This window comes from Sinohyriopsis cumingii, chromosome 1 (assembly GCF_028554795.1).
Source record: "Sinohyriopsis cumingii isolate HCF-2022 chromosome 1, ASM2855479v2, whole genome shotgun sequence".
Taxonomy (NCBI): domain Eukaryota; kingdom Metazoa; phylum Mollusca; class Bivalvia; order Unionida; family Unionidae; genus Sinohyriopsis; species Sinohyriopsis cumingii.
In genome coordinates, this window is record NC_142961.1 from 57,387,117 (window position 1) to 57,413,935 (window position 26,819).

The 26,819-nt window shown below is 38.9% G+C and overlaps 1 pseudogene; it reads left to right on the plus strand.

The window, feature by feature from the left end:
- Positions 1-896: 896 nt before the first annotated feature.
- On the plus strand, positions 897-3,851 carry LOC149806923 (uncharacterized; annotated as a pseudogene).
- The last annotated feature ends 22,968 nt before the right edge of the window (positions 3,852-26,819 follow it).

Sequence of the window (26,819 nt, forward strand, 5' to 3'; positions counted from 1 at the left end):
TTTCAGCATCAACATTTGATTCTGGTTCTCAAAGACCAGGAATTTTATTATTAGCCATGTTGAGAAAACCAGTCATTGTATCACCGGCGGATAGTAAACTATCATTGATCTCAGTTCTGATCGTTGAGTTGTTACTGTCTATGTATCTTTTTGTTGCCACATCATCGTTTGATTTTGATTCTCTCACATTAATAATTGTATTTTTACTCATATTGAGATCGCCATGCATAATATCTACAATTCTTCTGATGCGTCCAGTAATCTCTCCCATGAGTGTTAAAATTGATTCCTCCGAGTTTTCAATTTTACCATTTTTAGCAAACACCACTAAGTTATCTTCGATCACACCTGGAACTTTCAGAATAATATCTGTCAATGGGATATTGCTCCTCTTTAATCGTCCTTCCTGGTCCTAAAAAACAACGACTTCATTTTGGTCTATATTGGCGAGACTCAAAAGATTAGCGAGTTCATTCTTCACATCGTCAAGAGCTGCATATTTCGATAAGTCGCCCTGAGGTTTCCTCTGAGCCTTCCTCAGCGAAGATCTTCCGTAAATATTTACAATTGTATATTGCACTAATATCTGTTTAAAACGCTGGACAACGATGTATAGTCTTGCAGGACTTCATGAGGTGGTATCAGCGACCTTGACACATCGTCGAGTACAGCAATTACTTCACGGCCACATATTGGCGGATCGGTTATTTTCTGTATTGGTAATGTTGAATAAACTCCGCCATGGCCGGTCCCAAGCCCGTGTGTAAAAGGAGGAGGGTTGGGCGTGGGGCTAGCAACCCGACCCTGTAAAACCCCAGCTTGCTACAAAAACGTCAACAGAAGAAAAAACAGAAACTGAAAGCCTGAGGGAGGAAGGGTCTTCTTCTGGAAGATTTATGATGCTATGTGGTGAAAACCGCGAGCCCGCGGAAGCCATAAAGCAGACCACCCTTCTTTCAAACAGGAGAATTAACATCGCAACATGGAATGTGAGAACAATGTATGAAGCAGGAAAAACAGCACAGGTAGCAGCAGAGATGAGGAACTACAACCTATCCCTACTGGGCATTAGTGAGACAAGATGGACTCAATCCGGACAAAGAAGACTGATGACAGGAGAGATGCTCCTGTATTCAGGACATGAGGAAAATAATGCACCTCATTCACAGGGGGTGGGGCTCTTGCTGTCAAAGCAAGCATATAATGCACTGATAGGATGGGAACCACATGGGCCCAGAATCCTCACGGCAACGTTTAGGACCAAGAAGGAGAAAATAAAGATGAACATCATACAGTGCTACGCCCCAACAAATGACAGTGAAGAAAAAGATAAGGACCAGTTTTACAACAGACTACAGGATATAGTAGAGAGCTTCCCAGACAAAGACATCAACATCCTCATGGGTGACTTCAATGCCAAAGTAGGGTCAGACAACACAGGGTATGAACAAACCATGGGGATCCACGGCCTGGGGGAGATGAACGAAAATGGAGAGAGATTTGCAGACCTTTGTGCACTGAACAACCTGGTCATTGGGGGTACCATCTTTCCCCACAAGAGAATCCACAAGAACACATGTACATCACCAGACCATGTGACAGAAAATCAGGTTGACCACATCTGCATACCCAAGAAGTTCAGAAGATCCCTGCAAGATGTTAGGGTGAAGAGGGGAGCAGATGTGGCATCTGACCACCACTTAGTTGTCGCAAGGCTGAAACTCAAGCTGAAGAAGAACTGGATGGACACCAAAGAGAAGAAAGCAAAGTATAACATCAGCCTGTTGAAAGATGCAAAAACTAAAGAAGAATACAGACTGACGCTTAACAACAAGTACCAAGTGCTAGTGCTACAAGAGCTTCTTGAACACGCAACAGATGGCAGAAAGTTAAAGAGGCAATTACAATCAACATGCCAAGAAGTACTAGGCCCCATGAAGCACCAACAGAACGAACTGATTTCAGCTGAAACATTGCGCAAAATCCAAAAGCGTAAACAGAAAAAAGCAGCAGTAAATAGCAGTAGGACAAGAACTACAAAAGTAAAGGTACAAAAAGAGTACACTGATGCCACAGAGAAGTGAAAAGAAGCATCAAGATAGACAAGAGAAACTATGTTGAAGGATTGGCAGCAGAGGCAGAAGAAGCGACAAGAAGTGGAAACATGAAGAAGCTGTACAACATCACCAAAAAGCTGTCTTGCATGTACAGCAAAACAGAGAGACACGTAAAGGACAAGCAGGGAAAGACCATAGCAAGTACAGAACACTAAATTAAGAGATGGGCAGAACATTTTGAAGAACTGTTGAACAGGCCAGCCCCACTAAATCCCCCAGAAATCCACCCAGCCAATGCAGATCTCCCAATCACCTGTGACATCCCACCAGAGACGAGATCAGGAAAGCCATCACCCAGCTGAAGAACGACAAGGCAGCTGGACCTGATGGCATCCCAGCAGAAGCCCTCAGAGCAGACTTAGATGCTTCAGTGGAAATGCTATACCACCTCTTTGAGAAGATCTGGGAGGAAGAAGAAATACCGACTGACTGGAAGGAGGGACACTTCATCAAGATCCCAAAGAAAGGCGACATCAGCAACTGCTCCAGCTGCAGAGGAATCACACTCTTATCAGTACCATGGAAAGTCTTCAACCGGGTCCTCTTGGAGAGGATGAAGGAAGCCGTTGACCCACAGTTACGAGATGAGCAAGCGGGCTTCCGGCAGAACAGATCGTGTACGGACCAAATAGCTACTCTTCGCATCATAGTCGAGCAATCGGTGGAGTGGAATTCTTCACTCTACATCAACTTTGTCGATTATGAGAAGGCATTCGAGAGCGTGGACCGAGAGACACTCTGGAAATTTCATCGCCACTATGGCATCCCAACCAAGCTGGTGAACATGATCAAGAACACTTACAACGGAATGTCCTGCAGAGTCATTCATGCAGGACAGCACACAGACAGCTTCCTAGTGCAGACTGACGTGAGGAAATTTTACTTGCTGTCGCCGTTTCTCTTCCTTCTCGCCATCGACTGGATTATGAAGATGTCCACCAATGGGCAGATAAATGGGATCCAGTGGACATTGTGGAATCAACTTGAGGACCTGGATTTTGCCGATGACCTAGCACTCTTGTCCCATAGTCAGCAGCAAATGCAGGACAAGACCGACATACTGGCAGCCACATCAGCACAGATTGGCCTCAACATCCACAAAGACAAGACCAAGATCTTCAAGATCAATCATACCTTATCAAAAAAGTCACACTGCAGGGAAGTCCCCTGGAAGAGGTGGAGTCCTTCACGTACCTGGGCAGCATTATCAACCAGCAGGGTGGCACAGATGCAGATCTCAAGGCAAGGATCGGAAAGGCGAGAGCAACTTTCATACAGCTCAAGAACATCTGGAGCTCCAATGAAATTTCCTTAACTACCAAGATCAGACTGTTCAACTACAATGTGAAGTCAGTCCTACTGTATGAAGCAGAGACCTGGAGAACCACCAAGTCGACCGCAAAGAGAGTTCAGACCTTCATCAACATCTGCCTAAGAAGAATTCTTCAGATCCGCTGGCCAGAGACCATCAGCAACACCAGTATGTGGCAGAGAACCTCCCAGCTTCCATTAGAGGACGAGATCAAGAAGAGAAGGTGGGGTTGGATAAAACATACCCTACGTAAGCCGCCAACCAACATTACCAGACAGGCATTGAAATGGAACCCTCAAGGCAAGCGTAGAAGGGGACGACTAAGAAAAACCTGGCGACGCGACCTTGAAAGGAACATCACTAAGATTGGTCACACCTGGAGTCAGCTTGAAGGGATGGCACAGGACAGAAGCCTCTGGTGATCTTTTGTGGGCGGCCTATACCCCGGCAGGGGTGACTGGCAAAACTACTAATGTTGAATACCATACTGGTATGTCAACGGCTTAGTAACTATATCGTAAAAATTCTTTTGGTGGCGCCAATCCATACGAATCGAAATTAACAACTCCACGTGAATCAATCGTATATGCAACCCAATGAGTATCCGGACCAGAACTTCCATCGAGATTAACGATACCGATTTCAACATGGTTTGGTTGTTTTGGTAATTGGACACGCATTAAAACAACTCTGACGTGTTTCATGTTTAATTTTTTTATCAGCATCAAGTAAATCTAAATTGGACATAGGAAGAATCAGCGAAGGGTTCCTGGCAGTCTTAAACATTTCCCCCTTTTTTAAAAGTTTTTAGTCCGAGACCTGTTGCTTTCTTTAATGGCATCCCAGCAGTAGTTCAAAACAGCACCGAGTGGAGCTGATTTCCTAACAGCTGGTGCTGCAGCGCCCATCAACTCTGGTATAGCTGCAAGAAGTGGAAATATACCTCCTGTCTTGACTGGGTCTTTAATGGCACTCGCAGTAAGATTAAGTTGTACGCCGGTCTTTGATCGTTTGGCATCATTGAAGTGCCTGAGTTGACGTTCAGTCATTGATAGTTTATTTGGACCTCCTGTGATCTGATCTTCTTTTAATGTTATGTTTGTTCCGCATTTCTTTGCTGATTCCGATTAATATCATGAGCGATTTAATTACATCTGTTCTACTGGGGCATCATTGACTCTCATTCGTCCACCAACACCTTCAAATAGCATTGTTTTGTCTGAGAGTATAACAGCGATTGCTCTGTAATCAGTCACATCGGCTGGTAGTGCACTTACTCAAGCTCGAAAATGTATATCAGCAGCTGACTCTAAATAAATCTAGATGTTCCAGTGAGAAGTAGTATATCAGAGACAACGTCGAGAAATCCCGCTGAGACATTTGCAACCCAGAATCAACATTCTGATTACTCCCCATGAATGTTGTTACATGTTTAGACTCTCATAAACAGTAACAAGAAAGGAAGACAACAAGCTTTATAAAATTTAACAAACAATTTATGTCCTCAGAAAAACAAGGTAAAATTCAGGAATAGAACTTATCGTTCTAACAGTCAAATCCAAAAATAATCCAAGAATTAAAAATTAGAAGTCCCAGTAATAAAAGGTTCGAATGAATTTGAGTTGGAGTCCCGACGAATATCCAAAATGGAAGGCGATGACGTATACTGTAGCCAGTATAGTATTGACGTGTCAACAGTTCCTTGTTGTAACACAGGAAATAATATTCCGGTGTTTGGATTCCGAATAAAATTTCAATAAATGTCTTTGTCCAAGACTTCTGCATGAACACTTAAATATTTCCAGGGAAAAGAATTAATCTCTTAGAATCCAAATAACTTGAAGAAAAATGAAAATGTAGCTCTAACTGGTCACATCAGAAAAAAAACCACACCTTGATATCTAAGTGTTTAAAAGCCCAACTGAGATTATTTCAATTCACACACAGTTATCACAGTGGGTAGATCTTGGGTTGTTGTTGTAGCAGCAGGGAGGGTGGACAGACCAAGTTTTCAGACCGAAATAAAGATTCCGACGAAAACGAAAACACAAGGTCAGTAATGCCAAACCGAGACTTTTAAAAGACCGAGGTCTCTAGTTGGGTTATTTTATTTTGCGTGTTCGTTTACCTACCCGGACACTCACTCTTGGTCCTCCCCTCCCTGCTGCTGTGTCTCTCAACCTATGATAATTGCTCTGATGGACAGGCTCTTGATTTCGTGTCGCTGAGAAATCAATTTCATTCATGTTGTAGAAACCTAATAGATAATACGAATCTATATTGTGTTTGATGCATAGCATCTACTTCCACGAGTGGATTAACAACAATAATAACAAAGTAAAAGCGTGCGCTTACAAGTAAGTGTGTAAAATGTGGTACAAGTAAAAACAAATTTATCTGTAATAAATTGGTGGAGATATCGCTGCTTCATAAGGAATATTATCAGGAGCTCCATGGGCTATGTATCCTGCGAGAAGCATCTTCCTGGAGATAATTATTGTGGTCCTGGAACCCGACTCGATGAGCGAAATCAACCAAGACCTGGAGAGCATCCAATAAATGTAATTGATCAAGCGTGCCACATTCATGATGTCGCTTATAAAATTCCAGATTTGCAAGAACGACATATTGTAGACGTTAAAATTACACACGTTAAAGTCTGTAAAAAATAAATCTCTCAGAGAATCGCTTGCAAATTTTTGGTAAGATCTGCGATAGAACGGTAAACTAGTGCTAGGGGCTGCAATGAGTCGGCCGATTATGATGATAATAATGGAATCGATTTATTATAGTCCAAGAGGATACTGGGGGGAGGGGTAGAGCAGCGATTAGTAAACTTGCTGATGCGGTAGGTGTTGCAGGTTCTATTGCTGAAAATTGGTTAGCACGTCAGGCAATATGGCACCTAAAAAGTTCTGTATGCACATTTTGATGTCAGCGCTCCCACTGAAGTTCATCAGGCAGATATTTTGCTTTTACCACATGATACTATTAAAACACGTAGACGTCAATCACACACATAAAAATGACTCGACGTTGCAAGTAGATATAAAGAAGCTGAAACCGCTATCAATTTAAAGAGCAGCTGAAGTTGCAACTGAATTTGAACGAATTTATCAACGTTGTGGCACGGAATTTCTTGGTGCAGTAACGTTAATGATGAAACAATATAACGTCAAAATCTGACGGGGACATATCGCAATTCATCGTGATCAGGCAATCTGAACGATTTAATCGAACACTTGCTGACCAATTGATTGGATATCAGCATGCGCAGGAAATATCCCTGAACAAAGTTCAGAAAGACTTTAGATCTCTTGAATGGGTTTAAAGACTACCAAGTGTGATAGCTGCGTTAAATAATGAAATTACTCATGCAATTTCTATGAAACCCACCAATGCGATCACAAAAAATATACCAACATGACGACATGACTTTCTCAAAATAGCCAATACTAGGTCATGTGCCTGTAAGATATTTATATTAACCTGGTGAACTTGAAGGGGGTATAAAAAAAGAGCCACTGTTCCTATTTGGACTGTGCCCACGCGTAAAATTTCCAGTGTGGTATGATCCGCGGGTAAATGTGCAATTCACATTCAACTGTCCCTCAACCTGGATTTGTACACGAACAATTACAAGTAATTCCAGAGAATGCACAATTGCCACCGCCTTCACTTGTGTAAAAGCAGGACCCCTACGTCGATTACATGTCAACATCACATTTTCGCGTGTGTGGCTGAGACTACCATTAATTCTATCCACGGTAAATTGTCTTGGATTATTGTTCAAATACTGCAACAACATTACTGTTGTTGTTGATTCAGTGTCATGATAAATTGAAAGATCAAGGTCGCGCTTATTCTTTTTGTCCGATCGCTGATAACCAGTTGATTGTTTTCTTACTATATCATCGCAATTGCTAGCAGTGGTTTCCTGAGTCATTGCGAAGTCCATGATAACCCTCTGTAGCTGAGATATTCTTCTAACTCTCGACACCACTAAATAAACTAAATCGGATCATTCAATATCATTCAATCATCGATAATCCAAATATTTGTATCGGAAATAGTTAATCCTTGTGACGAATGAATCGTTTTAGCATATCCTAGAGTCTATGGAGTTTTGTCCATCGTTAATGCAATCTTAACAGCACTCACAAGAACTAAAACAACATCATTTAGTACAAGATTTTGTTTCTCTAACGATCCTGGAAGCTTAACATCGATATTTTGTAGTAGAATATTTTCCGAGCGATAGCAAAATAGTACAGGTAGATTTTTAAAATTTGCTTTACGTAACAGAAATAATTGTTATATAAGTTTATTACGAAATATCTTTCTACTTAAAACTATTAAATCATTTGGTCTAGCAGCCGGGACGGCGAACAGCCTCTAATTGGTTCACCCGTGTTTCGCCAAAATAAGACTTCCTGGGGGATCGTCAAAAAATGATTTTAAAAAAAATGCGATATTTAGTGTAAAACAACTTCGTCACCGACCAATTGGTTTACGTGTTATCGCTGATAGTTTTTTTTCTTCGATGTAACTTAAGAAAAATATACGCGATAGTGTCGGTGACGCGTTGAGAGTGTCGCCCTCCCTGCTGCTCTGAATTAAAACATTTTATCTAACCCGATTCGATACCGTGTTCGAGGATCGTGTAAATTTATGGTTACAAATCCGTGTGGAGTTATTTTAGCACGACTGAAGAAATGTTTAAATTTATTTATATCCATATCACCACTACACCAAGTTTGATGTATATTTCGTAACGTATGAGTATCAACTCCGTTAAAGACAGTAAGAATATTACAGTTATCCGTGATCACTTTAGGAATTTGAGTATACCGCTGGCTTACATAAATGACATCTGTGTTGTTGTGTCTACCTCTGGAAAATATCCTAGCTGGATTTGATTGTTTATCCAGCATAACATCATCGTAAACAACTAAATTGTTAATTGACCCATCAATATCATCAACATTCGGTGCTTCATTAACATCGGTTATAAATTCAACAATATCATCTCCGTTTTCATTTAACGAATTTGTGCTTTCATTAAAGTCTTTTAACACTTCGTAACAACGCTGATCGTCAACGGATGGTGCTGCCAAATACAATTTATCCCATTTCATCCATTTCATTATTAAATTAAGTAACAAGTGTGTTTTGCCACTTCCAGATGGACCTATGATAATCATACGAACAGAATTTGGTAGCGCTCCGTGATGCTGAACTGGCTCTCGTCGTTTTGTAGCAGAGAAATCAGTGATTTCCATTAGAAAATATATAAAAAGAATATGGATTTATATTGTGTGAAATGTAAAGCGCGCACACCGACAAGTGATCTAACAACCATTACAACAAAAAATAAAAGATCTGCGGTTACGGGAAAGTGTGAGCGATGCGGTACGAAGAAATTTAAATTTATCTCCACTGGCAAGTCAGGTGAAAAACCAAAGCCAAAGTTAAAACCAAAGTCAAAACCAAAGTCAAAACCAAAATCAAAACCAAGGTCAAAATCAAGTAAAAAAAAAAAACAACACGCGGGTGATATTGCAGCAAAATTAACAAAATTACCCGGGACTCCGTGGGCTAAATACCCAGGAGAAAAACATCTTCCAGGATATAATTACTGCGGCCCTGGAACCCGACTTGATATCAGACTCGATGACCAGGATCAACCAAAACCAGGTGAATATCCGATAAACGCTATTGATAAGGCGTGTCATGCGCATGATGTAGCTTATAAAAGTAAAAATCTACAAGATAGGCATCTCGCGGATGGGAAATTAATTCACGCGTTAAATTCCATCACTGATAAATCTTTTAAGGAAAAATTAGCTAGTTGGTTAATAAAATCTGCGATGAAAGGTAAATTAGCGTTAGGTGCTGGTAATTAATTATAATGGAGTCGATTTATTATTCCACAAAAGGATATTGTAGAGGTAGCGCAGCAATTAGTAAACTCGCTGAAGCATCAAAAGTTACGCCCGATACTGCTAAAAATTGGTTATCCAAACAGGCAATATGGCAAATTTATCTCCCGCGTCCTAAACAAATTCACTTTGCGCATTTTAATGTTAATGTGCCAAATGAAGTTCATCAAGCCGATATATTATTTCTGCCACACGATACTATTAAAATCCGAAGACGTCAAAACACATACAAGTACGCTTTAACTGTAGTTGATGTTGCAAGTAGATACAAAGATGCGGAGCCTTTAACGACTAAAACAGCATCTGAAGTAGCCAGTGCTTTTGAACAAATTTATCAACGAGGACCTCTACGATGGCCAAATCTATTACAGGTTGATCCTGGCAAAGAATTTCAGGGTGCAGTATCATCACTGATGAAACAACATAACGTTACCATCAGACGAGGGCATACTGAAATTCATCGTGATCAGGCAATTGTTGAACGATTTAATCGAACACTTGCTGAGCGGTTATTTGGATATCAGTACGCGAAGGAATTCATTCAAGATAAAAGATCTCGCGAATGGGTCACAAGATTACCAAGCGTGATAGCTGCATTAAATAATGAGATTACTCGAACAACCAACATGAAACCTATTAATGCAATTACCAAAAAACATATACCCGTACGACGTGATTATTCAGCACAACCGATACTGGGTGATGTCACTGTGAGATATTTATATGAACCAGGTGAACTTGAAGGCGGTAAAAAAAGAGCGACTGACCCTATCTGGAGTATCACTACACACAAGATAGCTAATATAACTAGATCTACTGGTAGACCAGCAATCTACAGGTTGGATTCAACTGCTCCTCAACGTGGATTTACACGTGAGCAATTACAAATAATTCCCGAGGATACACAATTACCATCCAAATCACTTAACTAGCACCCAAGGCGCTGGCGCCTCTACTCGATTACAATCAAGACAAGTCAGCATCACATTCTCTCGTGTATGACCAAGACGATTATCTTTTCTATCTACAGTGAATTGTTTTGGATGTTTATCCGAATGCTGCCATAACATCATACAATTACAGCTCGCACAGTGATTATTCTGCTGTTCTTTCAGTGTCATGATAAATTCAACATCAAGATCAAATTCTCTATTATTTTTTTTATCACTTTGTTTGTAACCGGTTAATTTTTTTCTGATTATATCGCTGTTGTTTTCATTATTAATTTCATCAGCTATTGACTCCTCCAAGATAATCCTTCGCAGTTGAGATATTCTTCTGACTCTGGACACAGCCAAATAAACTAAATTTGACCACTCGATTCGATCATCAACGATCCAAACAACTGTATCAGCAATAGTCAATCCCTGAGATGAATGAATCGTCAGTGCGTATCCTAGAGTCCACGGGGATTTGTTCATTTTTAGCGCATCTTCAACAACATTAACATCAACTGTAACAACATCATTTAATACTAAATTCTGTTTCTCAGTCTGTCCTGGTATATCAATATCAATATTATGTAACCGCGTATCAGCTGGTCTATAACACAATGGCACTGGCAGTGTTGGGAATTTCTCTTTGTGTAATTGAAATAACTGTCGTTGAAGTGTGTCTCTGACTATCTTTCTACTTGCTACTATCAAATCGTTTGGTTTCCATGTTTTCCAAAAGTCGTTCATAGAAGTTTCTGAAATCACCTCGCGCATAATTTCGCACTGAATTTTATTCCGTTGTAGTCTGATTAATGTTTTAAATTCTTTTAATTCTGCATCGAGAGATCTATGATCATCAGTCACTACTTCGTAATAATCAACAAAATTCTTTAACCAATCGTGTGGAGATGGTCCAACAAACAGAGGTTTTTGACCGTGATCGCCGCACATAATCACAGCTGTATTTTTTGTTAATAACCAATCGAGAAATATTTTTAATGTTTCTAACGGCACTGTGGACACTTCATCCCAAATAATAACCTTTGGAATATATTTCTCTCCCATTCGATCTGGAGTCCACACACCACCGCTGTATTTGAAAAAACTGTGATAAGTATTAGAATTAACTCCTCGTTGTTTCATCTCCCTGGAAAGTCTGTGTGTTGGTGTTAGTACGATTATATCTGAATTCTGTCGAAATAATTCGATTACTCGAGTTGTCTTACCAAACCCTCCCGCCCCGTTCAAATAAACAGTTTTGTGTCTGGATACTGGATCGTACACAGTTGGTGCATTTGACATTTCTGATAATTCTGATTTACAATAACTATCTTTAATCTCAACATCAGCGGATTCACAATAACAATGCAACATTTCTTTTTTTTATTCTCCATGAACTCCATGTTTCCTTGTTGCTTGTGAAACGAGTTAGTAATTCTGAATATTTTTTATCGATATAAAATGAATCCGTAGCAACTCTAACTGCAGTGTCAGGAAATCTATTTATCATCGATAATAAATGTATAGAAACATAAGCGAGCATCGAAGATCTTAAATGAGTATACTGAGGGGATTCTCCTTCGATATAACTAACAATTGTGCCCAATTTTTTTGTTCCGTCAGATAAGTAAACGTCTTCCCGATTACAGAGTATATCTCTCGCAGTGGTATCAGCAATTATAAGATCCAATTCAGCATCATCCATAATCAATCGTGAATGATGTCGTTTATGATCATATGCACCACCTTGAGTAAATTTACCGATTATTCTTTTCCCGAGATCTTTTGCGGTTTTTTCACTGTGGTTGAGTTTAAACTTAAGAATATCAACAATGACATCCGCAGATAAATTTGGATATTCCTGTTTGCATTCTTCGAGACTGATACGCTCTGGTGTTGGTAACCAAACTGAAGTTTGTTTTCGGTACGATATAATTGCTTCACTGACCGTCAACGATATCAATATTTTACTGTCAAGCATATATCGTAATAACACTATTGGCAACCAACGTTTCTCCGAGAAATGTCTGCCAAACCAAACATAACAAATCGGATGAAGATTCATAGTGAATTCAAACGACGTTACACGAGTAAATCCTGTCAGGGAAAAATCAGGTAATGGACCATTAATTGATACTCTGACCATCTCATGACAAGGATGACCAAACCTCGCAAAATATCCAGCACACTCACCCATCCCAAGTAAACTTCCAGGATAACACGCGGTCATGTCTACGGAAATCATCTCGCTGATATTATACTTGGTGTTCCACAAACCGCCGTGTCCGTATTTGATACAACTATCCTGGATATCTTCAAGGAATTCAGCGTGTGTTGGTCTCCATGAATTTCTTTCTCGAGCGGCATGAGCAGCAATTGACGGGACTGTATAACAATTAGTTAATAATTGCTCAGCATTTTCTGAATATTTCTGTGCGAGTTTTCTCATTTCTTCATGAAGAGATTTTTTACGATATAATTCACCGTTAGATCTTACAAATTGATCATACTCACCTTCTTCGGAACTTTTAAACAACCACACTGATACAGGGTCGTTTTTGCTTTTATTTGGCTAATAGCATAAAATATTCCACCCCAAAAACTCTCTGACGAATAATATCTCACAACACGATTTCGTGGAAATATTGTGACTGCATTGGTCCAAGCATGAGAGTTATGGTCAATAATTTCAATTGGCGTTCCTTTTGATTTATTCACTGATTCATATAAAACCTCCCCCGTTAATGTTTTTACTATCATTGGAAATTTTAATTTACTCGATAACTCAGCAACATCGTCTATTGACGCTCCTGTGTCCTTAACTGATTCAGCCCATTTGTTTATTTTTTCACGTCGCAGATCAGTTAAACCGTTTCCACGCTTCGCATTTGTAAAATATTCTTTTACTCGCTCGGCTACACAATTTAGCCTTGATAAAGTTAAGGATGAAAATCTCATCGGGGTAAGTTTGTTTTTATTAGGTTTTTTATCGGAAAAATTCCATAAATTACCGCTGTTACAGGATACGCTCGAACGTAATATGGTTTGTCAATTCCGGTCAGCATTCCTGGTTTGGAATCTTTACTTAACAGAGCGGTTTTTCCATCAGCAAGGACAGGATCACGTTTGTCACGGATAATCCAAGTATCATCATCCGAGCGCACAATAAACTTTGTTCTGAAATAGTATTTCTGATTGTCTTGATAAATATCAAGATAATCGATGATTGTTTTCGCTCGTGCATCATTCATTATAGCATCAATGACTTCGTCGACAGAGTCAGTGTCGGGTATAATTTTGAATGTAGACCACACGTGAGATGCTCTATCTTTACGAAATTCGTCTTTGGCATCTCTGATAATATCAAACAGATCAGTTAATGCTCGTCTTCGCGAATCAGGGATTAGTCTGTCAAGATCAAATCTAGAAGTCTTTCTGGGCTTGATTGCAGATAATCTCTCAAACTCTTCCATATTATATTTAAGGCAAACATTTAAATAAGAAATATTATATATAATGAATCATTGCAGGTGGCTCAGAGTAGGGTCTGTGTCTGTCCGTAACAAATTATGCAAAAAAGAATTCTGCGGAGAACATTTCCAGAGTATCAAAAAAGGAAAGTCAGGACCAATACCATGTCTGCAATGTGGTATTGGGGTCAGAGGTAAAACACAATTATTCGCAAATTGTGGGGGTAAGCGATACCGCGAACTTAAGCGATATTATACCAAAAAAAAAAAAAATGATATACTGAAATGCGAGCGCGATTATATAACTAAGTTTTCAGACAAATATAAATTAGACAAATAACATTATTATAATGACCCAAGAATCTGTCCGACACCTTATCATCAAGAATTACGAAGCGTCACGCGATGGTACAGTTAGGAATTGAAGATTAAAAAAAGCCAGTTGGTTCTGTTATTAATTCTGGTTATCTTAGATTTACCGTTAGGGGAAAGAAAGATTATCTCTGTCATCGATTTGTATTCGAGGTATTTAATGGAGAGGTCGAAGATGGACTTGTGATCGATCATATAGATAAAAATAAACTTAATAATTCTTTATCTAATCTGAGAGTAGTCACACCGAGCGAGAATTGCAAATTTGAAAACACTGGACGTAATGATAGAAGTGCCAAAACCGTTGTATCTATAAATCTAAATACAAACGAAGAAAAAATATTTCATTCGATGTATGCAGCTAGCAAGTATTTCGGTATTTACCCGATATCAATACGAAGAGTCGCAGAAAATAAAATCAAATCAACGTTTTCATACAAATTTAATAGCTGGATTTCATTTCGTTATATAGATGCAAATAACTCTGCAGCGGCTGTGTAAAAGTCAATGACGCAGTTATCCTGAATCAAGGTCATTACCTGTAAATCTAGCGAGTAAAACTATAGATAGTTTTTTTTACACAGCCAATTGTAGCAGCAGTCTATTTTCACCTTGCGATTGTCAATCCAGGTAAAAATTGTTCTGATGATTGCACAACACTTGTAAAGGTGTATTATCCAGCGGCGGGCAGAACTGTATGCGGCCATTTGTAATTGCATACACACTAGCTAGCGGCACTTCCGCGTTTGATTGTCAGTACAAATAAAGGTGATTTTCACAAAATCAGAACTTAAAATCTAGTTCAGAACTTAAAATCTAGTTTAGAACTGAAAATTTAGTTTAGAATTTAAAATTTAAAATTTAGTTTAGAACAGTTGCCCAGCTCTATCAAGTTACCTATGTGATGTTTATTAAATCTTATATCTTCAGATTTCGACCGTGGCGCAGTAGTTAGTTCACTTGATTTTCATCCCTGTGACTTATCACTGTCTTCGGATCAAATATGATGGTTTTTTCTTTATAAATTGGGGGAGACTCAAAAAGGGCCCCTTCATGTGCATATTCTCCTCCACGTTAAATCGTGGGGGTTACGTTTTATCACCCCCGGGATTTAATTCCAGGGAGGGTATGCACAGGAAAACACAGACAGCCTTCTGAATACTCTAACGTTTCGCCTCGCTTTCGCTTAGAGAATTCGCTGGAGGTATGTCTGTGAATAACGCCCCCCCCCCCAAAAAAAAATAAACAGTTTTCTTGGATGCAGAAAGCTCTACGTCGCATGGGTCTTCATTAAAACAAAGCATTCAAGAAGAAATGAATCGTGAAGGATGCCGAGAATCGACAAAAAACGATCTGTAAGACAAAAATTTTCAAGATAAAATCTTGAGATAAAATTTCTGAAAGGACCTTCATGGAGAAACACAGTCCTGTGCAAGACCCATGAGTGATAACCGCTCATCAAGAAACTGTTTATTTTTTGTTTTAAAGATATAATTATATAAATATGAATTACGAAAATATCAACCAAGTAATTACTGCTATTAAAAACTTACAAGAAAATAAAATTAATATATCTGATGACTTAAATCCTGAAAAAATCATGTCTGATTTTGAAGCGTTACATGAAGCCACATTAGAAGGTCGGTATATTTTGCCTGCTCAATATAAATTTATAAAGAGAATACAAACAGCGTTGTATAAATCACTAGCTACAATACAAGAACAGCAACTAGATGAATTTGTCTCTCTGTCTCGTGCCATAGAAAAAATCAGGTTAGTGTTATCCCAAGAGTACGAGGCTAGGAAAATAATTGGTACGCGTGTAAAGCAGTTAAAATAAATTATGTCAGACCGTGAGTTAAACCCACTTGATGAACTCAAGGATGAAATTGAAATTACTGGGAAATGAGACCTGGTACGTGGAAATGAAATTGAAAGTAGGTCAGGTACGTGGAAATGAAATCGAAAGTAGAAGTCTACTGGACAGAAAAAAAATATTTTATCCGCATTTTTTTTTTTACCTATATTAATCTAACTTGCATCAATCCGATAGGTTATCTTCACTTGTATCCTCTGCATCTGGATTTGGATTAATTTGATCCACAGGGTTAAATAAAATTTCTTTAAGCTGATTAAGTGTAATACACGAATGCGCGTAATTTAAAATTTGATCTCTGTCACATATAATCATACAAATACGTTTTTGATGTAGTTCATCGAACTGTTCCTGCGCTAATAAAAAATCTTCATTACCGAATACATCGACAACCAAATCAACCGTGCTGACCGGGAGTTGTGCAAACACCTCCTTGATGTATTTTTGAAGTGCTTGCTTGTCGTGAATAAAAACCTTCACATGCCGGTACATATATGATACTCGTTTGATTAATTAAAAAGTCTGTCAGGAATAAAATTCTTCACAGGTATTTTTTTTTTACTGAATTTATGCAGAATTAGCAAATCGGAAAATTTTCATGATTTTGATACGTATATTACCGTACGGAATTAGCAAATAGGACGATTTTCATGATTATGATAGGTATATTACCCTACGGAATTAGGAAATTTGACAATTTTTCATGATTTTGATAGGCATATTACCCTACGGAATTAACAAATTTGACAATTTTCATGATTTTGATAGGTATTTTACCCTGCAGAATGGAAAAATTTGACAGTTTTTCAGTAAAAAATAAATTTCTTATAATTGACATGATCAAAGTTTTTTTATTATAAGAAATTTTATGTTTTATTGAAAATTGTTGATTTTTCATGACCATGCTGGGGTAATTGCCTTTCGGAATGAGTAAAATGGACGATTTTCATGATTATGATAGGTATATTACCCTTCCGCGTAGCAAAATCGGACGATTTTCATGACTTTGATAGGCATATTACCTTGCAGAATGGAGAAATTTGACAGTTTTTCAGTAAAAAAAAAAATTATTATAACATTGTCAGGATTTTTGTGTGAAAATGTTTAAGATTTCACAAGCAGATTAATATCCAGAGTTTCGTGTCTTAAATCCAGAAGGTGGCCAGACTGGTCTGTTAGTTTGAAATTTATTCTTGATAACAGTGGATTATAACACCGCAGATAAACCTGATTGATCGGCTCTTGCACAGTCAGATATCCAGGTGGTATATCTTTCGGGGTGAATGAATAAAGAACAAATCCTTGCTGAGCTTGATTTGATACTGTCGTGTCCGTGCTGTAACTGCCATCGATGACATCACACACAAGATTGACCGCGACCACTTCGGTTATATTTACGATGCCCGGGGACACATGCCGGCCTGTCCCTTCGGGGTCATTGCTGTGCCGGAGGATAGTTGCTGGTGGTAGTGTTTTTCTCCACGCAGCGAGTATGTCAGTAAAATATTCATCAATGACATCAGTAACGGATTTTCTTAATTCGGCTGCGTTATACCCGGGAAGTTTAAAATTAGGCAGTGTAGCTTCTGTCAGCGCGTATGCAGTTAAAAATTGTTGTTTAGAGATACTCTTCTCGGCAATTATTGCTCCAAGTAACCGCCGATGAGTATATTCCATGTCGGATACAAGCTGATTTAAAATTTCCATGCGTTTAATAATTTCGCTGCGTGAGTTCTCCAAAAGATGTTCTTGGAAACTTTGCTGCAGTCGTTGTAGTTGTGTTTTATGTTCTTCATTGAAAGATTTAAAATATCCAGTGTTTTGACTTAAAGTAATACTAATACCTGATTCTCCAGCTTGACGTTTTTCATAAGCAAACTCCAATCCCATATTATCCTTGTCGCGAAAATTAAAATTGTCATCCAATTTCGCTTGCTTTATACGATCCATCTTTATCTTGTAAACCAGTGCAAGATCGTGATACGAAGTCTTATCGAAATTCTCTCGGGTTTTGTATTTTCGACTATATCGAGCAGAGCTCGATGAAGTAATTCTGTCATTATTGTTCTTGGTTGTTTTTAAATGGCGAGTGCAGTCTTCGTATATCTTAACCATTAACGCGAATTCGGAATCTGATATTGTTGTATCATCAATGCTTGACGATATCAGCGACGATAATTTTGAGTATGCGGCTGTGGCTGTGTTTAGTTGCATGACATAATCGTGGTATTTTATGCTCGTGCACGAGGATATCTTTATCGCGATTATATTAAAAGCCGCTGCGATGGCAGTTGATGAAGAGACGATTGTTACTACGATTGTTACTGGTGTTAACGCTGATAATACTACTCCGGTAGATGCAACTAACGCGGATACCGAGTACACTTACGCATCCAGAATGACCGCTCGTCGTTTATATTTCTTTACCTTTAGATTGTATTTGTCGATGAGGGTTTTTAACTCTGATTGCCATTCACGCACTTGATCGTATCTATATTGTTGCGCATCCAATGTTGTCGTCGACTTCGTCATTGACTTCGTCAAGAGGGTCATTTATTATCTTACGCAGTAACCAATTGAGGTGTTTCAGCTACGAATTCCAAACACCACCAGTAAGAGGTTGCGGTTCATTTCTTATCATCTGCTTCTAGTATGAATTCCTCTTCGGTTCCCTTGTTTAATATGACAGTCACAACCCCGGAAAACTTATCAGTGGAATGTCGCCAGGGATATTTTGTAAATATCTCAAATTTTGCAGCACTGAACACAGAAAACCTGTACACGCCAGTTACTGTTGCGGTGTATTTGATAGTATTATTTTGTTTAGACCATGTTGCGAATCCAGATGATACCGTGTATACTATGTTGTTAAAATGCCCAGGAGTAACTCCAGGTGGGAATTTAATCAAACTGGTTTTGTTAACGATATCAGGAATCCCACTTACGATATCTTGTTGTGTTTGTTTGATCGTGTTAATGTTGGTTTTGATATCAGCAAGTTTTATGTCAACGGTGTGCGGAGCGCCGAAGAATTCTTCTGCGGTTTTTTGATGGTTTCTGCGAAATCTTGCAAAAGCACCCACGTGAACGTCATACTCGGCCCGCAGTGTGGTAAATTTACTATCTACGTTGTCAACATATTTTTTCGTTGCAGCATCTTCATCGGATGTTGGATCTCTTAAAACAACTATTTTATTCCCGTTCATGTTGAGTTCGCCTGTTATTGTGTCACCGGTATTTTTTAAGCGATTAGTTAGACTTGCTAAGATTTGATCTCTGATGGTTGTAAACGATTTACTTGAATCTCTGATTTTTCCGCTGTCAGTAAACACAGGAATGTTATCCGGGACAGCTCCAAGAACTCTGCGAACTATATCATTCCATTTGATATTACTGGTTTTTAGGTTTCCGTATCGGGCCTGAAAAATAACAACCTCATCTGGGTCTATCCCGGTTAACGTTAAAAGATTATCAATTTCATCTTTGGTCGCATATTTTGATAAATCTATATCAGTGAGTTTCATTTTTCTGTTGAGAAGAGATCTTCCGTAAATATCAACCATTATTCTCTTAAGGATTGTTTAAATTGACTCGAGGTATACTCGTGCACGACCTTGTGAGGTGGTTTGGTTGATTTTGATATGGCGGTGAGGACATTTAATACTTCACGACCACATATCGGTGGATCGGTTAGTGTGTGTTGGTAGTGTTGAATACCAAATTGGAGTGCTTTGCACTCTGTGCACATATTTTAGGAATTCAACTGGCGGAGCTAACCCATACGAATCGAAATAAATAATTCCACGTGGATCGATCGCGTAAGCAACCCAGTGAGTTCCTGGGCCATCGCTGTTATCAAGATTAATAATTCCGGTTTCTGGATTATTCGGTTGTTGCGGTAGTTGGTCTCGCATAAAGATGCCTCTGAAATTTTTTATATTTAATTGTTTAGCAGCATCGAGCAAATCAAAATTTGACATCGGTAGAAAACCAGCGGTTTTCAGAACCGTTTTGGGTACCATGAAGGCGGAGTTCCTGGAAGTCTGAGACCTCGTCCTTTTTTTGTATCCTTTTCCAGTTGCTTTCTTTAATGCCATTCCGGCAGCTGTTCCAACAGCCCCCAACGCGGCTACTTTAGCGACAGCTGGGGCAGCAGCAGCTATCAGTGCTGGTATTGCTGCGAGAAGTGGAAATATACCACCTGATTTAATCATATCCTTGATAGCTTTTGGAGAGAAATCAAGTTGAACTCCAGTTTTTGCTTGCTTTGCTTTATTGAAACGTTTTAGTTGGGTTTTAGTCAGCGATAACTTGTTTGGACCACCGCCAGAGATTTGATCGTTTTTTAGTGTTATCGCCACCCCACATACTTTCACGTTTTTCGATTGTAATTTCTTTACCTGACCAGAAGTCAAAGTAACATTAACGTGACTATATGACATTTTTATAATAAACGCGATTGATCTAATTGTCTACATGTTTTCCACTGGTGCATCAACGAGTCTCATTCTACCACTAATACCTTCAAGTAACATTGCCTTATTACTGAGTATAACAGCAATTGCTCTGTAAGGACCAGTAACACCTGCCGTACCAACAGGATCAGGGACTGGAAACGCGCCGACACGAGCTCGGAAGTGGATATCAACAACAGACTGCTTGGATAAATCAAGATGCTCCAGCGAAAAGTAATAAATCGGATACAAATTTGTAAAATCAAGCTGTGATATTTGAGTCCCAGTATCTATATTTATGTTACGCGCCAAGAATGTCAACCAGCGATGATATGCGCGCACTACATGATTATTATTGAAATCTAATAATATGTCTTCGGATGGTTCTTGTTGCCCGTTTATTCTCAACGAAACCTCGGTAACGTTAAGTTTATCAAATATCATATGGGATTGTTGCTGATTATTCACTCGATGAATACCTTGCAGCGCAATAAAAATATGTCGTGGCGCAGAAACACCTTGCTGTGATGCTATACGCCAAGTAAATATATCTCTGACGGAACTTTGGATGGCGTCTGTGGTTACCGTAAGCCATGATAGCAATAATTTGCCACCTTGATTCATAAAAGAAAGTAATCGTGGTTCTTCCGTGACTAATGGAGTTAATACCGGCATCCACAGTGATAATTTCGTTATTTTTACTATACCAGCAAGAAGAGCATCAGCATTAGCATCAGCACCAACAATACCAGCTCCTCGCCAGATCGCATCATTATCATCAGTTTTTCTTACGAGTACAACTGTGTGTTTAGCTCCAAAGATGACCTTTCTAACATCCCTGCAAAATCCAAAGATATGAGAGAGTGGAATCGCGCACGAAAAATTTCTTCGTACTCCTGACAACATTGCTTGGCGTGTTGCAAATCCCATGTTGAAAGTCGGTGCAATATTTTTTATGATTTCAAACGGACCACCTGGTCTAGTTTCACGGTCTGGATTGGCAGCTTCTAACTGATTAGCACTGGAAGTATCTTGTGGCGTAAGTAACTTGATATACTGAATATGATTGGCGTTGTCGGTGATATCTTTAGCAAACAACATCGATGGACCAGCTGATCTTATATAATCGTAAGAGTATCTTGCTAAACCAATTATTGTTGTAGCAACATCGACATCATTCTGAATCGATTCGATATTTTTTCCATCAATCATGTAAGTAGCGTTGCCAAATAATGCCATAATCCCGTTATTGACAAAACCAACTCGAAGATTAGCATCGTAGTTAGTATCATCCCTATTTACAAGCTCACCTTCTACTTCAATAAACGCCTCAGATGGCAGAAAATATGTACTTGTATCATGAACTTGAAGTTCGATACGCCCTCGTTGATTTGGGGTTTTTGCATCGTAGGAATAAAATTGATAATCACGCACTGAATTATCTCACTCGACCGGCTCATCTATGTTAAATGCTGGGTCGGATATGCGCTTAAACATTTTATACTAATACGTGTATTTCCAAATGGTGATTATCTTCGTCGAACACGAAATCCACTTCCTGCTATTAAATTCGCTGTTATATTTTTTTGTGCGTCAGATTCTAACGCTGCTAGTCTCTGATTTGCAGCTTGATTTATCACCTTACTGACCTCCGCGGGCATAATTTCAGTACTCGGTAATTTGACCGGTGCCGATTTTCGTCTTATTAACCGTGCTAGTCTTTCTTTGATTGCCGAGAGCGCCTTACCAGCAGCACTAACAGTTGCACCAGGAGCTTTTTCAGTAACCACATTAATAGCTTTCATTGATAATTGTTTTGCAAGAGGACCCAATTTTGGTGCTAACCCTGCAAATAATCGTTGAGCTACATCACCAAGTCCGTCTCCGTAAACTGCTCTGTAGATTGCTAATCGTGAGTTTACTGCTCTGATTTGCACAGGTGTATGTCTGTTATATATGACCATGTTATGCTAATTTACTATTGTTTAATCGCTGTAATCATCAACGAGTTCATCAACGAGTTCTCGGTAAATACTAGCATCCATAACCTTGAAACAATCGCCGACAAATATCAGCGGCTTCATTAATTATTTCTGGTGAGTTATTTCCAGCTCGTTTTCCTCCTATGAGAACTTCTAACCGCGAAACGTCATTGAAAATACTATCAGGACAAGGAATACTTCCCAATCCACTACCAGTAGTGGGTGGTTTTGAAGATAGTTTTTGTCGTACTTCTTCGACGTCTTTCACAAATTTCAAGTAACCGGGATTATCTAGGTCAATAGGTAATCCTTTATAAGCGAAATATAATGCAGCAGGCCACTGCTCACGTGTTACTTTTCCATGATACTCAGGTCTTAAATAATTATTAGGTTGGTAGATCACAGCAATAGAGTGTATACGGTCTTTTAAAATTCCTCGAAGACGTCCTCTGGCAAATTCGGTAAACATATCCGGGGTTATTTGGTAAATCACCCCAGAATTGTTCTCGCTCTGTTTGTTACAGTGGCCGAGGAAGTTGATAGGAGGAATCTTCCTCCTGTTTTTCTTCTTCTTCAGGTTCGACAGAAGGTTCACTATGCGGAACAACAACAACACTTTCCTTTTTTTCCCTTTTTTTCTTTTTTCTTTTGTTCTCGTACTTCTAGTTGATGTTTCTTCTTTCCTTCCAGCGATATTTGTCGACGTTCTTGTTTCTCTTTATTTTTTGTTTCTTTTGTTTTGTTTTGTTTTTCTTCTTGTCGTTCTTTTTGGTTCTTATTATAATCCGTTGTCGCCTGCGAATAAATTTTATACTCAGTACTCTCCTTGTCCAGTTTACATAAATTTATTTTATACAACCAAATCAGTCCACGTGTCTCTATCTACTTTAATATGTTCGGGTTTTAAAATATCACCTCTGGTATTAAATCTTTCGGCAGCAAACTCACCAAATTTGTATATTTCCCGGCGGGTTTTTGTCTTATAAGTTCTTCAACAACATCTTTAAGTTCCCCAACAGCACCTTCAAGTTGAGGCTGAACCGCAACCATGTTTTCATCAGTTTCTTTTAATACTTGAGTAAGACTTTCTTGTTTCTCACCTGGTTCCTTTTTAAGTCCTCTGATAGCAGTTAAAACATCTCCAGTAACCGCGGTAATAGGTTTAAACAACTGTTCCGTTTCCGCTGCGTACTCAACTTGTGTTTCCTGTCGCGATTGCACATTTTTTTTTGAAATCCTCTTTTACAGGAATATATTTCTTAAGGGCTTCTTCTTGCTCTCTAGCTATTCTAGCTGTGTAGGATTCCGAGTGTACCATTATTTGGTATAGCAATTTTTAATTCAGAGCAGCAGGGACGGCGACACTTTCAAAGCGTCACCGACACTATCGCGTATATTTTTCTTAAGTTACATCGAAGAAAAACAAACTATCAGCGATAACACGTGAACCAATTGGTCGGTGACGAAGTTGTTTTACACTAAATATCGCATTTTTTTAAAAAATCATTTTTTGACGATCCCCCAGAAAGTCTTATTTTGGCGAAACACGGGTGAACCAATTAGAGGCTGTTCGCCGTTCCTGCTGCTGGTCTTCACATATTCCTAAAATCATTCATAAGAGTTTCTGGAATTACTTCACGTCTTACCTCACATAGAATCCTATCTGGCTGCAGTCTGATTAATTTTGGGAACTCTACTAATTCTTGATAAAGCGCTCTATGATCATTAGTTATTTCTTCATAATAATCCATAAACGTTTTCAACCATCCATGCGGAGATGATCCAGTAAAAGGTGATTGACCATGATCACCACACATAATTACAGCTGTATTTTTGTTAATAGCAACCAAGAAACGTCTGAAATACATCTAAAGACACTGTGCATATTTCATCCCAAATAATGATCTTGTGAATGTATTTTTCACCCATTCGTTCAGGAATCCATGCATCTTCTTTCCATCTGAAGAAGCTGTGATAAGTTTGATATTTAACTCTACGTTCGCTCATTTCTCTGGCAAGCCGATTAATTGGAGTTGTTGTTGTTGTTGTGGGGTTTAACGCCATTTTTCAGCATACGATAGGCTATACATGGCGGTCAGTATTAACGGTGGAGGAAGAACCCGGGAAAACCACCAGAAAGAACCACCGACCCACGAGAAGCTACTGGCAGGCTTTCTCACATACCCACATTGGCTGAATCTGAGACTCGAACCCACGCAGACAGAGGTGAGATGGCAGTGATCCGTAACGGAGAGCGCTTTAGACCACTCGGCTTAATTGGAGTTAACAGAACCATATAAGAACAACTGTTAAGAAATAAATCAATCGCACGCGTTGTTTTACCAGACCACCACACCCGTTAAGATAAAACAGTTTTATTTACAGCTATTGATCATATTACAAATGGTGCTGATTACAACGCTGCTATTTGATTATTCTTGTGGTATATATCCATAGATTCAACGTCGGCTGATTGAGAATAATCAATTTTTTTTTTCGTTTTAATCTCCATTTACCCAATGATTCATCGGCGCTAAGTAATTCTTTTAGTGATTCTGTGTATTTTTTATCGATGCAAAATGAATATGTAGCGACTCTAACTGCGGTTTCAGCAAATATATTCGTCATTGACAATAAATTTATCGAAACATACGACAGCATCGAAGATCTTAAATGAGCAAACTGCGGTGATTCTCCGTTGATGTATTCCACAATTGTACCTAATTTGATTGCGTTCGACGAGGAAGCGTTATTTCGGCTTATAAATGAGCCTTTATCTGTTGTGTCCTAATTGTAAAATCTAGCTCAACATTGTCCATAATAAATATCGAACAATGTCGTTTATGATCATGTGAACCGGTGAATTTCGTAAGGGTATGTTACACCATGACTATCCCTCTTTCCTGTATGTTTTACACCCCTTAACTTCATCACTGACTCTCCCTCTCTCTGATAGTTCAAGAAAACAAGTCACGCGTCCCTTGTGAATATAATCCAGGTAAGTTATTTTTAGGTTTCCAGGTAAGATAATTAATTATACAAGAGTACAATAGACCTGTATGTACTTTATATCCCGGATGACTTCGGCAGATTTATACAATCATAAAAATTATGTGCGATTATTTTATACGGTGTTTGGAAATTGAAATAAAAAACGCTGCAGTTAACACAATTATACAACAATTGTGATTTAGTGAATTTATTGAATATACAGATCGCTTGTAGGTATTGTCCGTTATGTAACTTCATATTAATGTTTCAAACATATATCTGAAAGGATGATCCGTGGTCCAGTGCTAACGTGGCAGATTCTGTGTGTGTGTGTGTGTGTGTGTGTGTGTGTATTTAGGATTTTTAACGTAGCTTTAACAAATTTGCAGTCATATTGCTCCGATGTCAGCATTGTGGCAGTTTATAGTGATGTCAAGCACTGGGACATCATGCCGCAGACATGTAGCATGATGTCCCACCCAGTCACATTATCCTGACACCAGGCCGTCCAGTCCTAACACTAACCTCTTAATACTGAGCGCCTAGCGAGGCAGCTGTTAGTACCATTTTTGTAAGTCTTTGGTATGACTCGGCCTGGGTTCGAACCCACGACCTCCCGCTTCCGAGGCGGACGCTCTAACCACTAGGCCACCGGAGCGGTTGGCGGGTTCTCATAATCGAGGACTGGCGTTCCAATCCCGTGAGTCGAACAACGTGGTGAGTGCCGTTTTATACTCCCCCCTGGGTTTGATATGGGGAATTGTGAAGCCTAGACAACCCTCGGAATCTCTAAAATTTAGTTATTCACAAAGGGTAGTGTCTATTCACAAATTTGAAAACTGGAGCCTCCAAAAATAAACAGTAGCGGTGATAAGCTCTCAACCTCATTGAAGGGTACCCCAGACAAGGACATTCAGAAATAATGTCAGCACCTTGACACAGGCAAGGAAGAAAATTTCATGAAGGGTGCCTATCGGAAATAAGAAAGCCTCATAAAAGAACCCCTGAAAAATGAAGGGACCCCATTTATTTTTGTTTCCAAATTTATTATCTTTTTGTTTTAAAAATTATTTACTATATAATGAATTCCGAAAATATTAATTCAATTATTTCTGCGATTAAAAAATTGCATGAAGAAGATCTACAAATTTTTGATAAAATTGATCCTAATTTTTATTTTTTTATTTTGAATCACTGCAGGAACAAATATAGATTACCAGCCGAGTACCGGTTCATTAAATTATTCTTTTACATACAGACGTTATAATATGTTCTCGTTGCAGTTTATTTAACTGTTCCTGCGTTAACAAAAATGTTTTCATCGCCGTATTTATCAATAAGTATATTAATATTAAATTTTTCTGCCTT